This window comes from Fukomys damarensis, unplaced genomic scaffold, assembly GCF_012274545.1.
Source record: "Fukomys damarensis isolate Sample0158 unplaced genomic scaffold, DMR_v1.0_HiC HiC_scaffold_15, whole genome shotgun sequence".
NCBI lineage: Eukaryota > Metazoa > Chordata > Mammalia > Rodentia > Bathyergidae > Fukomys > Fukomys damarensis.
The window spans coordinates 21,320,778-21,336,472 of NW_022900927.1; the positions used below are offsets into that span (position 1 = coordinate 21,320,778).

Below are 15,695 nucleotides of genomic sequence, written 5' to 3' on the forward strand. Positions count from 1 at the left end.
CCTTTTCCAACCAGATGGTAGGCAAACTCCTCATGGGCAGCTATCACAGCCCCTCACTACTGATGCTGGCTCCACCTACCAAGACCATACTTTGGCTGTCTAAAGCCCCCACCCAACATTGACCCTTTGCTCACAGAAAGCAGTTGCAGAAAAAGAGACTTTAACTCCTATTCCATAATAACAAGAGTCTGGAAAGATAGAGGGCTCTACCAGACAAAATATCCCAATGGTCTTACATTCTAAAATGGCTCCTGTTCCTAGAATGGTTCTCACTTATGGAAATGAAGCATTTTGGAAAAGTGAAACCTATCCCCTCTGGAGAAGCAAACCCTAACTTGTTGCTCCATCCTGCTACCCATGTGATCCTCCCCTTCCAATCCCTGGCTGCCCATTGCTCAACTCTCAGGATACTCTCCCTATATAAACTCCCTATGCCCTATATAAACATCACCCCAGTTAGTCTCAGTCTCTCGGAATGTTTGAGGTAGCTTGACAGCTCTTTCTCCCCAATAAAAACTTGTCTTGTGGAAAAAAAATGTTATTGTGGCAAACATTGACAAGGGTGCTAAATAAGGAGAATATGACTGGAGTTTGGAAGGCAATATAAACATATTTTTCTTAAGCTCAGAGTGACATAATGAATCCTCATCTTAAAATATAGAATAAGGAAGAGGCTAGGGATATCACCAATGGTCTAGGGTCAATCCTTGCTATCACAAAAATAAGAAAACACATTTACTAAGATACACTTTGTTTTGGGCTGTAAAATACACTTAAAATTTAAGAGTAAAAATCACACAATTCCTACTTAAAGACCCCCCAAAAATTGAATCAAAGTTGTCAAAGTGAAAATAACTAGGAAAGTTCAAAATACATACATTATACTACACATTCCTAAAGATAACATATAAAAAGATATCTCAATAGAAATTTTTAAATAGATGAAAACCAAACTAATTTAATCTCAAAAGAGGGGAGAATTCACATTTGTCTGGAATAGGCTGCAGCAAATTACATTTTTCAATGAAATAATTTTTAATAGGAAATCTCTGCAAGAAACCTAACAGTTAGCTCTGAAATTAATCCTTATCTAGATAGTTCTTATTTTAATATCTTCCTCTCAGAATATATTTGAAAGAGTAATGTTCTTTGAGGCAGATGACCTTGTCATTCAACTTTAGACTATGTTATTTGTTCAGTTTTATTTACTTAGTGTCTATTTTCCTTGTTTCAAATCATTAAAATTTTTACATGAAAAACAAGTCATAAGAGATCACTGCCTTATATAAAAGACCATCTACTCAGCCAAACATTGAGTCTATCTACTTGAGACTTCTGCTTTCTGTAAATTGGTTCTTCCGTTTACCGCGATGACCTTCATGGTTCTCCTTGTGATCGGCCTGTGTAGCCTCATGGTTTCAAGCCGTAAGTCAGATTCACCTTCTAAAAGAGATTTCGGGGTCCAATACCTAAGGGAAGTGTAGGTTGGAGCACCTTCTCTCTGGGTCTATGTGCACATCTTTCCTTATCAAGATATAGATGAAATCTCTCCTCTTTTCTTTCTAACAAGCTGTGGTTTATTTTTTCAGTAACCTCAGTACGCTCAGTGAAAGGTGACACATCAGTAAAATTTAATCATACAGAGTCTGCTAACAAAACATACACACACTTCCGAGAAGAAAAACGGTATGGTGTTTTTTTCAACAGATTGTGTTACCCTTCTATAGGGGGCTTTAGCAGATGCCATATATCACGGAAAACCCACCACACTGTCAGACCTTAGAGAAGAAACTGAAAATGCATATGTAGCAATCTCAATTTTCAAGTTTAAGCAAGCAGCAGTTTGCTGTGTAATAAATGTCTCAAAGGTAATACTCACCACTTAGAGCACCTCTTCTAATTGTAGAGGCCAAAGGTAGCTTGTGTTAATTTAGTGATGTCTCATCAAAGTTAGTATTTCATTTCCTGAAGTATGTATACATTTTTTGGCAGACGCTGTATTTCCTTTTTAGTAGAATTAAAATATCTTAAAACCTACTAGGAATTATTGCGATGATGGTGGTGGTGGTGGTGGTGGTGGTGGTGATGATGATGATGATGGTGATGATTTACTGCTGCAGACACTCTCATATGTGTCCATGACAGGAGTGAGGAGGAAAAGGACACAGAGGAGGTCACTCCATGGTGGAATTTACCCTTTGAAAATTAGAATGTATTCAACTGGAATTTTTTATTTCTTCATTTCTTCATATAGAAGTGACTGGCTACTTTTTTACTCAACACAGAAATAGATGCATTTCTGGTATATCATGCAGCAATCTTGATAATGATAGTCATAGTGGATCAAGCTTCACAGGAGCAGAGACTTACACTGCTCTTGTCAGGAGTTTCTCCCAGCTTTTTCCTCAAGCTGAGAGACTGCAAATATTCTAATTCCAGTCAGCTCCATGATGACTACTGGGACAGGATCTTGAGGTGAAAACTGATGATCTTTCTCACTCTACTCACCAAATAATGAAAACTACAGGACTTCTTGAATCCTTATTTCTACTCACCAAACACTGCCAATTTATTGTCCATACTCTCTTACCACTAAAAAAGCGTTATCATAAACACAGGAGGAGAAATGGTTTGGGAGAGGGAGAAGGTTCATCACCAAAGAACAAATTATTTTAGAGTGTAAAGATATGAGTCTACTTCTATGCTGAGTGACAGGTGAAAATTAGTGCTAGGACTAAAGGGCATAATTAATATATTAAGTTTACTGGAGATGTGGGGAAAGAAAGAGAATAGTTACAGAGATTAATATTCCATCATTTGGTACTAAGTCACAGATTGACATAAGGTGATGGTCCTTGAAGGTGAAATACAACTCCCTGATAGTCACGTTTATAACGTTATAAAGTTATAGTCTAGAAGCTTTGCAATTGAGTACATTGTTGGATCAAAAATCCAAATGACTGATTTCAGCCCTCTGCTCTCAGGATGAGTTGTCAATTATTTGACTAAAGCTTGGTCTGAAAACAATTTTTACTAAGCTAAACAATCCTGCTGAGCAACATGTTTTCCTGATGTCAGCTGTATTTCCATGGTATTAACAAATCTGTGAATTGGTTCTTAGAAACCAAGTGCCTGTCCTCACCTTCAATGATGAAACTGCCCTACTGCACACCACAATGAAGCTCTTAACCATTCTTGATGTTCATGGGCAAAACTAATCACCTAGAATTTCCTTGTTACTCCAGATACTATTTTCATACTACAGTTTATAAAGAAACACTGGAGACCTAAATAATCAAAGGAAAGGAGATTTCTATAAATTATTTTTCCATGATTATGTCTCAATATTCTCTGTAACTTCACACTTTCTGCAGATCTCTCTGTCAAACCATAGATGCAATTGCAATTCAGTAAATCTATAAATCTATTGGCTGCCTCCTAACAGTGAAAGTAAATCAAAGCGTGATTAGCATCCACATAAAGAGTCCTATGGGAGGGGGGCTGATTTGTTGAACATTACTGGGAAGTAGGATGACTTACTTACTATCTTGGTGGTATAGGTAGAAACAGGTAAGTATAAAAACCCTGTTCTCAGAGCTAAGACAGACTTGAGTGAGAAAAACAATCTCTCCTCCAGGCAGCATCTGAAAATCTGTCACTTGTCCCTCCAAAACACTCTCCCCATCATGAGGAATATAGACTCAATTGTCCTCAATTTCAACACATCTTATAAACATGGGAATTAGTGATTGTTTTCACGATGTACGTGAAGCACCTGTAACTTTAAACATTTTAAGAACTATTGTTTGGTTTGAGTTTAACTTGCTCTTGTTCCACGACTACTGACACAAATTATTAAGAACAAGAAAACATTCCCTGGGTAATAGACAGACTATATACTCCTAATCCTAATGGAGCTGTTAGGTTAGAACTTGCTCCAACGCCTCCACTAGGAGCTACACTACAATACTACAAACTCTTCTTCTCTTTATTTAGAGGATCGTGCTACCCTCACCTCCACAGATGGCACTGAAACGGTGAGTCTGAATTTTTTCAACTTTCAAGAATTGTATGTCCACAATTCAATGTTATATTTCCCCAGTTTTTTACAACTTAATCTGTCCAGCATGTATGGCTAAATCTGAACTTGATGACGGTTTGGTAAGAAGGTTACCCTTATCTACTTCTTTCTTTCACATTTTTGTTGGAGCAACAATTATAATTCCTACTTCTGGGTGACACTTGAATTCCTTAAAAGAAATTAAAGGAGACATTTTTCTCTGCTTCTTGAATTGAAGAGTTTATTTATTTATTTATTTATTTATTTATTTATTTATTTATGTCTCTCTGCTTCTTAAATTCCAAGCTATGAAAAAAAATAGCTCCTTCATAAATGTTTAACATGAAGTCTCTGAAAAAAGATGATTTAATATAGTCACATATTCATTTTTTAATTTTCAATAAGAAAAGGCAAAGAAATGTGCTCCGACACTATATGAGGAAGCACTTAAGGTAAGAATATAATTTCCTGCATGGCACAGAATTAGCATTTTTTTCTCAATTTCTTTAATATGCAGAGCTAAGCTAGCATTCCAAACAGTTTATGGCAAAAACTAAAGCAAATTTAACACAATCCAGAATGCAGAGTAAAGAGAAGATGTCTGCATGAAAAGCAGTGTCAGGAAGCAATGCTTCTTAATGAAGTACAGCTCCACAGTCTTATCTTCTGGAGGAACTCGAGAATTCTCTTCATCTAACACAATTCTCCACTTTTATCAGGAACACATGGTGCCAGAGGAAATTGTTATTCAACCACCACCAATTACTGTAATTGTAAGTTTATCTTTGGGCTTTCTCACCCCCACCCCCTTGGACTTTCTTAATGACCACCAGTGCTTTCTCCCATTCATTTCCAAGAACGGATGCACTGTGAAGAGGAAAGCCCCATGTACGTAGTCTCTCTACTTTCACTGAGTGTATTTGAAAATATTTCATATAAAGAACATAAGAAGAAATATGTAGCATGGTCAGCTGTTTCTTGGCTCTTGATTATGTCCTTAAGCCTGAAAGCAAAGGCTAGGGAGATGTGTATTTTAAACGCTAACAGAAATGCTAGTATTTGGAGGACAGGGACACTGAAGTGGAGGGGAGCAGGGAAATCCTCCTGAGGCGTCTCTCAAGTAAGAGTCCAGGAGGAAAGCACAGATCCAACACCATCCTGAGTGAGGTTCAGGAACACTTAAGTGCAGAATATGGGAACACTAAAGTCATTGTAGTATCTGAGTTACAGAAATCATGGAACTCTGTGCTCTAGATCCAGGTTGGATAACAAAGTGTAGGTCATAGAACAATTTTCCAGAGGCAAAAGGAAGGCTTGGTTATTCATTTCCCAAGCCCAGAATCCATTCTATCCAGGTATCCAGTTGTGTGAGGTGTCATAGCAGAATATGAACACTAAAGTCATTGTAGTATCTGAGTTACAGAAATCATGGAACTCTGTGCTCTAGATCCAGGTTGGATAACAAAGTGTAGGTCATAGAAGAATTTTCCAGAGGCAAAAGGAAGGCTTGGTTATTCATTTTCCAAGCCCAGAATCCATTTATCCAGGTATCCAGTTGTGTGAGGTGTCATAAAATGGAAGAAAAAAAATCACTGTCCCAGTTTTAATGAGGGCATAATAATTCTTTCAAAATGTGTATATCACAAAACCCAAAAGACTTTCAGTTGGAGACTTTCCCTAGGAAACCATGGATTGACCAGGCTAACTTCCAAGTAGGTGTCATAAAATGGAAGAAAAAAATCACTGTCCCAGTTTTAATGAGGGCATAATAATTCTTTCAAAATGTGTATAACACAAAACTCAAAAGACTTTCAGTTGGAGACTTTCCCTAGGAAACCATGGATTGACCAGGCTAACTTCCAAGTCAAGGTGTCTGTGATTTACTAGTGAGCTGAGGAGATGGTGCCAATGGCAGGACAGAGCACAGGTGTAGCTGTCATAAAAAGGTGGATGAAAGTGGCTCTCAGGGAGCAACTGTTAAGGTACATGAACCATGCATTTCTATATATGTGTGTGTGCATACAGACATGTAGGTACAGTTATATGCTTATATGTTTGTACCTACACTGCATAAAAGTACACATGTGATTTCTGTGATGAATGTATGACTTGTAACTAGATGTTCCCCAAAAGCCTCATGTGTTCACACATAGGGCTTTTCGTAGGTGGCTGGATCTGGAGTGTGTGAATCTGAAGGAAGGGGTTGTGAATATGGAATGAGGGAAACTCAGTTAGTCCACTGATTGGTTTAGCAGTTTTGGATATGGCTAATGGGAAGGCCCATCCTGGGTGTGGCTGGCACCCACCAATAGGCTTGTAGCCTGGGTGGGATATAAAGGGACAAATGGAGGACAGGCTCACTGCCTTCTGCCTGCCATGCCATGAACCATTTCTCCTGGGTGATGCCCTGTGCCAGGCCACCCTACCTTAGAGCCAGCTGACTATAGAGTGAAACCTCTACCCACTGTGAGCTGAAATCAACCTCTCCTCCTCTAACTTGTGTCAGGTATTGTGTCTCAGCAACAAGAAAAGTAACTCAGACAATTTTAGAAAGCAATTCCAGGAAGTCTCTCAAAACTGAATAGAATGTGAAGGACAATTTCTATCTTCTATGAAATATCTCACCCAGATTGACTGGGAACACACTGCAGTGAGGATGATGTTGATAATTGGCACATTCACATGGACATAGTTAACTCAGAATGCCAGCATTAATTCAAGATGTCACTTGAGCTGGGGCTGTAGGTCAGAGATAGAACACTTGCCTAGTAGGTGTGAGGTCCTCAATTCGAACCTTTGCACCACCCAAAAAAAAGATCACTTGATTTGATCCACTCCTATTATTTTGTCTGTCTTTATTGTTACAGTTTAAATGGGTGACTTTGTGTGGCAAAACCTGAAGTTTAGCATGAACTAGGTTTGGTGGTAAAGAAAATGTTCTGAAAATGTTCTGCCTAATTTCTGCAAAACTCAAAACAAGAAGCACAAATAGTATAAATGTCCTATTGCAATCTAAAAAAACCCAACTATTTTTAAAACAAGAAGCTACTAATTTTTTGTTTGTTTTTTTGTTCTTGCAGATGCCAGGAGCTATTCTTTCCTTTTTCAAACAGTTAGCGAATAAAACTGCTACCTGACCATGAAGAAATCAAGATTTAAATACCTTGATCTCCTGGATCTCCTCTTTTTTTTCAGCTCTTCCGTTTTCCTTGAATTTCCCCCAAATTGTTATACGGGCGAAGGATACTTCTCTTTCCACCCCACTCATTAAGTCTCTGAAATAAACTGGCAATTGATCAAAATCAGTAGACGATAATGATGTTAAAAATTCATTGTCGTTCACAAGTGCATCACATGGGGAAAAGTAATTACACAAAAGGCAGGTGTAGGCGAAATATCTGTATATCCTCTTCCTAAAATAGAGGGGAGGAGATAACAGCCAGCACGTGCTGTCACCCGAGGGAGATGAAGTCTTCCAGTGAGGGCCACCTGTGGCCTTCTCTGTGCGAGTCAGTCTTCAGGTCCCCAGTCTGCTCCTGGGAAAAGATCTTCCCTAGCAGAAGGGGAGTCGTCAACTAGAAGAGGCCTCGCCCACATCCGCTGTTCACTAAGGTAGATCAAGGGAAACTTCTTTTTACACAACCACAGCCCTTCAGAGCGGTTTCTGTGTCTGCCTGCTCTGCAGTTTCCCTGAATAACCAACTGCACATGTGCCAAAGCAATGTATTTGGGGAGGTATTTTCACTCTTCCACACACTTAAACAACCTTTTATAAAAAGTGTAATTCAAAACATCTGCATTGCATAAATATACTATCTAACACCAGGCAGTCTTGAGAGCTTAGAATCACAATATATATGAAAAATAACTGAGATGTGTTATGTACATGGACCAAATTCTCATGAAGAATGTGATCATTATATACACAAATATGTACTAATAAAAATAAAAATTGAAAAAAAGAAAACATGACTTAGTTAAAAACATGGTTTGTTTGGGTGTAAAAGAACTTCTGATTTACTGGGTAATTCAGGTTTTATCTTCCACACTGCACTCTTTTTTTTTTTCTCTTAAATTTTTTTATGGGTACATTTTAGGTATACAATACATTTACATTCATCATTGCGAACTTGTACCTTTACATGATGTATCTTGTTATTATTTTTCCCCATTCCCCTGCCCTCCTTTAAACGTACTAATAAAAATAAAAATTGAAAAAAAGAAAACATGACTTAGTTAAAAACATGGTTTATTTGGGTGTAAAAGAACTTCTGATTTACTGGGTAATTCAGGTTTTACCTTCCACACTGCACTCTTTTTTTTTTTCTCTTAAATGTTTTTATGGGTACATTTTAGGTATACAATACATTTACATTCATCATTGGGAACTTGTACCTTTACATGATGTATCTTGTTATTATTTTTCCCCATTCCCCTGCCCTCCTTTAACGCCTCCACCCCCCCTTTGCAAAAGCTTTTTTTCCATTTATTTCTTATCTCATATTATTTTTGCCTTTTCCTTCTTTCCTTTCCCCTGCTGCCCAGTTCCCCTACTCCTTAGTACCTTTTCTTCCTATTTCACATTATCAGTTACTCATTTTAATCCTTATTTTCACTTTCAGTTTCTCATACCAGAGATATTATTCAGTACTTACACATGTGTGTCCTATTTATTTCACTTAACAGCCTGGCCTCACTGTGAAACCATTTAGCTATAAATGACTCTAATTTCTCATTCTTTGTGGCTCAGTTGTACTCCATATTATTTTTTTTTTAAACCGTGTTTATTCAGTCTCCAGTTGATGGCCACTTGGGCTGTTTCCAAACTTTAGCTATTACAAACTGTGCTGCCATAAACATGGGTGCACATGTATCACTGTGGCATGATTCTTTTAATTCTTTTTGGAAGATATCCAGCAGGGACATAGCTGGGTCAAACGGGACCTAGTTGTCTGAGGCATCTTCATATTGATTTTCACCGTGGTTCACCAGTCTACACTCCCACCAACAATGGAGAAGGTTTCTTTCTCCCTATAACCCTGCTGACATTTGTTATCTGTTGATTTCTTGATAGCAGCCACTCCTTCTGGGGTGAAATGGAATCTCAGTGTTGTTTTCATCTGCATCTCTCAAATGGCCACACACTGCACTCTTTTTAAACATCTGCCAATTTAGTGTTGTGTTATTCAAACTGACCTCATCCAGGTTTGAGTTCTCATCATCTCATCTCTTAAGGTGGAGCTTGCCCAAATTCAGATATCTCAGCAGTTCTTCTCTGCAGGAAATTCTTCCACAATACGTCTAGAAAGAAAAGAAAGCAGAGTAGCATATTTCCAAAATTGAATTTCTACTGTTACTATATTGTATATTATCTAAATATTCTACTTCTGAAAGAAGAGCTCATAAACTAGCAGTTGGTGTTAAATCTCTGTTTGGTTCTAATAACTAGTTTTAAAGAAACAGAGAGACTAGGAAAACAACTAAGTGACGTTAACTTTGACTATTCATATGGTATATAGAATATATCATCACTTTCTACTTTTAAGGGAACTTAACCCTATTATCTCACTTTCCATCACAGAAAGGCAAAAAGTTTACTTCCTTATGTATGTCATCTAACGCTATGCTCTCAGTTCCGAAAATCCTGCACAAGCTACAATACTTATCTCCCTGCCCAACTTCCACCTCTAAATCATCAATTTCCTTTATTATGTGTACTGTGTAGGCTCAATACATCAGCACACCCAGGAATTAGTAATGATTTCATTGAAGAAAAACATATTATGGCAAGGTCTCAGAGGCTGAGCCTATAGATGTGCAATGGGTAACTAAAAGCAGGATAAAGTTTGGCATCTCTGCTTTATTTCATATTTATCTCCTTTATTACCTTAAAACTTCAGGACAGATGCCTGCTTAGCCCTGCACATAAGCATGTTAACTTAAGGAGCAGCTGTCTAAAAACTGGTCACATAAGGTTGATCAGTCCTAAATTTATTTAACCTATCTCAATTTCCTTCAGGACTGAATACACCAAAGTAAGAGAAACAAAAGTATTTCCAGGATTGGCAAGAATATATAATTGCCAGCCTTTAGAACATCCTGTTCCTGATGCCCTAAAATAGCACCTAGAACCAGTCATCGTGCTAAACCTGCAGTTAACCACACTGACCCCAAGCTGAACCTGTCCCTCCCTTTATTTCCCGCTTCTGCCCTCCTGTTCTTTCAAGAACCCCAGCAATATTCAATAGTAATAGAAAGTAAGATAAGGCATCAATAAGAAAGGAATAGATTTTAAGCCACCCAAACCTTATAAAAGTATGCCTCAGAAAAGGGTCGGGGCTCTCTTCTTCCTGATCCTCTTAGTCAGTGAGGTATGAGGGCCCAGGCTCAAGCTTGCCGGGCTCGAGCCTGCAATAAACTTCTCATGTAATTACATTGGACTCGGCTCCTTGGTGGTCTTTGGGGACAACGCCATCTGGTCACAACACTAGTGTTTTCTGTGACTGATAATAAGATATTCAATTAAATCATTGGTATTCACTTATTTCTATTCTTGGCATTTCTTTTCTGGGTTCAGAGACAGGGAAAACACTGTAACTAATGATTACTGGAGGACACAGATTCAGTGTTATAGCTCCAATTATGACAGAATGATCCTCATTAACACAGAAATTTATTAAATTCAGTTTTGTTTTCTCTTTCTTGTCTTCCCTGATGGAGACCGCCCAGAGTGAGCTACAGATTCATGAATTGGCTTTTCATGTAAAAAGTCGGAGTTTGCCTATTAGCCCACAATGGGTTGCTTGGAAAGCCAGCACTTGGTGTGTGGGAACAGAACAACTCCCCACACCTCTGGTCACAGTGGAGGTTTCAATGAGCCTTGAGGCTGTGACATCTTGGATGGCAAGACAACGTTGCAGCTAAGGGCAACATGACTCGTACATAAAATTTCTATTGAAGCAAAAATGAATTGATGGAAAATACCAAATTTTCCAGCAATTAATGATCTGTTCCTGATGGACCTTGAGCATACACTTTAGTGAAATAAATCAGACACATGTTTGAATACTGCATTGTAAATAGGCACTGAAATGTTTAATGGATGTTGGCAAATGGAAAGAAAGAGTTCAGATGGAAAAGGGAATTAGGGAAAAGGAAGGGAGAGAGGAAAGAAAGGAAAAGAAAAAAAGTGAAAGTAGAAGGAAAAAATGCAAACAAAACTTTCCATAAATATAGAAGGGAGGAGGCTTGAGGGAGAAAGGGATACAATAATAAAATTTATTAAAAATGATACTTCGTGTGCAAGAAAGTCTTGTTCCCTTGTTGCTAGGACCATGCTCAAGTCAGTACTCTCTTCTCCACTGTTCCTCAAAGTGACCTTTACTACTTTGAGGAGCTGTTTGTTCAATAAATAATGGCCAACTTCGGGAGACAGCTCTCAGCCTGAGAACAGCTTTGACCATCTTCCCCCTCTATTCAGTAGAGATCTGTTCTTGTCTTTTGTTATCCTGCTGCAGTGCCCTTGGTGGTTGGAAGTTTGCGCAGCTTCCAATACCTTCTCCCTTCTTTTTTCCTCCCACTTTCCTTTATTCCTTCCTTCCTTCCTTCCCTTTTTTCTTTCCATTGTTCCTCCCTTCCTTCCTGAATTTCTCAACTCAATTTGGTAACATGACCTAATGAATTTATCAATTACTCCTTTATTAAGTATACTTAGCACATGTAAATATACTGGATTATCTGAATTCTACCATAAATATTTTTTAAAACTGGATCAGTGATTCTAAAGATAAGGGTTCATTGTGGTCAGTTTTCTTAATACTGTTTTCTTAACAGATGTACTAACTACAACTAATAATATAAATGAATTCGTATTTTACATTTTTTTATCTCATAGTTATTTTAGACCGCATTAGCTTTAAAAATCTCAAAAGTGAAATAGTTCTTAGATTACAGATATATAATCAAAGGAACACAATCAGTTCTAAAGTGAAAAAAGAGCAACTGATCAAGAATGAAAAATGATTTTTCTGGGCTACATTTTATTATTAACCAAATATAGTAGACAAAGTTATACACATACATGACTTAATGTTTACTTACCTATAAAATGAAACACAAATTTAGCATACAATATGAAATTTTTATTACACTAACACTGTACAAAACACTTTTAAATTCTCATTATAAGGAATAAAATTGATTTTTTCATCACATCTTCCATTTTACTTTCTCCCTTTTTAGATACTCTTGGTAGGCAGTTCAGGCTGTCATTTACTTGCTACATCACCTTGAACTCTCAGTCATCCTCCTGCCTCAGCCTTTCAAGTGCTGGGATTACAGGTGTACACCACCAGGCCTGGCTACAAATTCCATTTTAAAATATCTTAGAGATAAACACCTGAAATTGTAAAACAGGACGTAATTAAGCTGGAGAAAAATCAAAGTCTTAGATGTTACATTACAGAATTGTTTTAAACTTAGATTTTATGAAAATAATATGATAAAAAGAGCTAAATCTAATATACATCTGTATAGAAAACTGACAGGTTCAAATAACTGATACACAAGCTTGATAAAATAATATTTTAAAAATTAGCTACATTTCTATGAAAGAAGAGAAGAGAAAGAGGTCATTTGAAAATTTTTTTAATGTAACAGGAAATTTTTAAAAATGACTTTGAAAGGGAAATCCTTATTTGGGAAAGACAGCTTATAAACTATTTCTTTTTTCCTGCTTTTTTTTTTTTTTTTATTTCATTAAAGACAACCTCTGTTTGGCTGAAGGTTTCATGTACATAAAGATGCAGCTGCCATATGAGATGAGAGGACAATCATGTGAGAAGAACATCTGGAAAAAGCCTTTTTTCTCTGGTTGGCAGAAGGTATTTTTAAAATTGTTAGGTTAATTTGTGTGTATGATAGGATCACCAAAGCCCAAGTGAGCAAGAGAGTCAGCAAAGCTAAGACAAAACTAACTTATCATTTCCAACAAAGGTGTATCTATGCAAGAGATTTGCAGTGTAGGAGCAGTATCACAGTAGAAATGATCAATGATATTGGAGTCACAGAAATCGAGGCTCAAACCTAAGACAAGTCCTGGAAAAATATTAATGAAACCAGCACTCCAAGAGCTAAGAACCAGCCATGTGCAAGTTTTTGAGCTCAAGATGGTTGTATAATGCAGAGGCTTACACATGGCCACATAACGGTCGTATGACATGACAGCCAGCAGGTAACATTCTGATGCACCCAGAAGGAAGGCCAAAAATAACTGAGTTGAACATCAGTTGTAAGAAATGATTTTGTCACCAGTTACCATGCTAACAAGCAGTTTGGGAATACAAATTGTGGTATAAAAAAATTTCTCAAAAGGAAAAATTTTGGAGAAAGCAAGGAGTCTTGAGATGAGAATCCAGTAGAGTGAGGGTAATGATAGTCAGGTTGCCTGAGATGCTTAGAAAGTAGGTAAGAAAATAAAGTAAGGAATAAAATAAACAGAATAATTTTCCACTTTGGGTCCTCTGTCAATCCTACTAAGATAAACACTGTCACTTTTGTGTGGTTTTCCGTTGCTACTTCTTGATACAATGTTGAGAAAAATATTATCCAAACCATAAGATGAGAATGTAACAATATCAGAATAGTATAGAATATCAGAATAGTAGAGTTTCCATTAACCCTATATAACTGGATCATGAAGGAAAAGTTTTTTCCAAGTTGAACTCCAGCAGAATCAATTACTTTTCATACTTTGGGAAAAGTATTTTCAGTATTCCAACTGTGGAAAAAGAAAAAACAGTGTCTTATAAATCAACATTATGTTGTGCTTAATAACATTTATAGTGCATAAAAAATCTGAATATACCTAGTAAATAGATTCCTATTCAACATGTGAGAGCTGAAATGTCGTGTTGTTTACACTAGGTCTAAGTAATTACATTTTACACCACATTACTGCCTTGAGAAGCTGGTTGTGAGTGCAAAAAATAAAAAAGATGGTACGCAAATATTCACATAACACTTCTCTCATTCTTTATTGATATTTGTATACCAAAAGTTAGTGTTTTCTTTTGATCTCTATGTCTTGATTTTGTCTGCCATTCTTCAATTTCAGGATCTATTGCAATGGTAAATCTCTGTGACTGCCTGTGAGCCTGATTTACACAGAATGAACAGACATGGTGTTCCCGATCACTGTGTTCTGAAATTAGAAAGAGAATAATAGGGAAAATTCAAAGTAAATGTCTCTTAGCTTCTTTACTAATGTAGAGGCTACGTTACATCAGAACTCTAATTTACCTCCACCTAGCAGAGTTCTTCTATGACGATCGACCACTTGGCAAGTGTGTAACTACGTGGAGGCAATACCAACTGTCCTGAAATGACACAGACAATTAAAGTCCAAGCCAACGCAAAGGGCACTGCTTGTGTGTTTGAGAAATTATAAGACTCATTAACCTAAATCCCATAGAAGCCCATATTATAAACAGTTTAATCCCATGAGAGAAAATGTCTTCTTTGATGACTTCATCAGTTATTTTCTTTCATGAATTAATTACCAGTAGCTGGTATTTATTAAACAGTTTTTACAGATAGGCCCATGGAGAATGCATTGATATACACTGATGAATCAAAGAAACATAAAGCAACATACCTGATTATTGCGGTCACAGATATATTTATGGGTCCAAATACATGATTGCATAGAGTAAGTGCAGCTCTTTTTAACTAAATGTTATGGGAGACTAGAAAAAAGGTTACTGATGTTGTTTTTTGTTACTGCTGTTCTTGTTGTCCTTCCACTGGTAGGGAGTCAGCCCTGTAATGTTTGTAAAGTAGGAAAGTGCTCCACCACTGAATTATAAGCCTCAGCTCAGAAAAAGTTGTTTTTATAGTTCCTAGAACAGTTCAGGAAAATTTACAAGGGAGGATGATATAAAATGGAATAAGTCTTGACTATTGTAAATTGTACTGCAATTCAGAGTGTGCTGCAATCAGAATAATCAAGATATAGTTCCAGCCTAGAAGCCTGCCAGTGGATTAGGAACAGAGTTCTGACAGAGTCCTGTCATTTCCACAAGCTAGAATTCTGTCAAATCTGGGAGTGAACTACATGGAGCCCTGAGGGAGGCAGGGGACACTTGCCCAGCGTGACAGATGTCCCACCCAAATCACTCTCACCCACAAGAGTTATTTTTGGTTTGTGGATCATACTGCGTGAAAATGATTTTAGGCTCAACTTCTCTGGGTAACTTTTGGCACTAAATATTGCAATTTCAGTTCAATGACTCCAAGATGGATATTTTTGCAGATTCAATTTACTGATGAGTCTAACAAGAATAGTGGTATTTCAATGCAATCTGAACAAAGGGAGAAACTGAACATTTTTGTAATCACAATGAAGGCCTTAGCTAACTCTAGGGCTATCTCTGGGAATAGGATACCCTTTGAAATTGTTCCAAATTGGATTGGGGAAAGTTATTCAAACATTTGTTTTCTTTATTATGTGGTCCAAGTATCAGGAATGAGCTACCTGTGAGAGAGGGATATGCCTTGACTGAATTAGAGACCTTCACATAGTTATTTCAAGTAAAAGGGACTTTTTTATGTAACTGATTATATCTTGAGGAATGAA

The 15,695-nt window shown here is 37.2% G+C and overlaps 1 long non-coding RNA gene and 1 pseudogene across 1 annotated transcript; one reads left to right on the forward strand and one right to left on the reverse strand.

Annotated features, from left to right (window-relative positions):
- The first annotated feature begins 1,270 nt into the window (after window positions 1-1,270).
- Window positions 1,271-7,365, forward strand: LOC104851959. The gene is made up of 4 exons (XR_777349.2): window positions 1,271-1,425; window positions 3,997-4,037; window positions 4,780-4,833; window positions 7,141-7,365. It is a non-coding gene; the product is annotated as an uncharacterized LOC104851959 (long non-coding RNA).
- Window positions 7,366-12,809: 5,444 nt separating this feature from the next.
- Window positions 12,810-13,496, reverse strand: LOC104851982 (annotated as a pseudogene).
- Window positions 13,497-15,695: the final 2,199 nt, after the last annotated feature.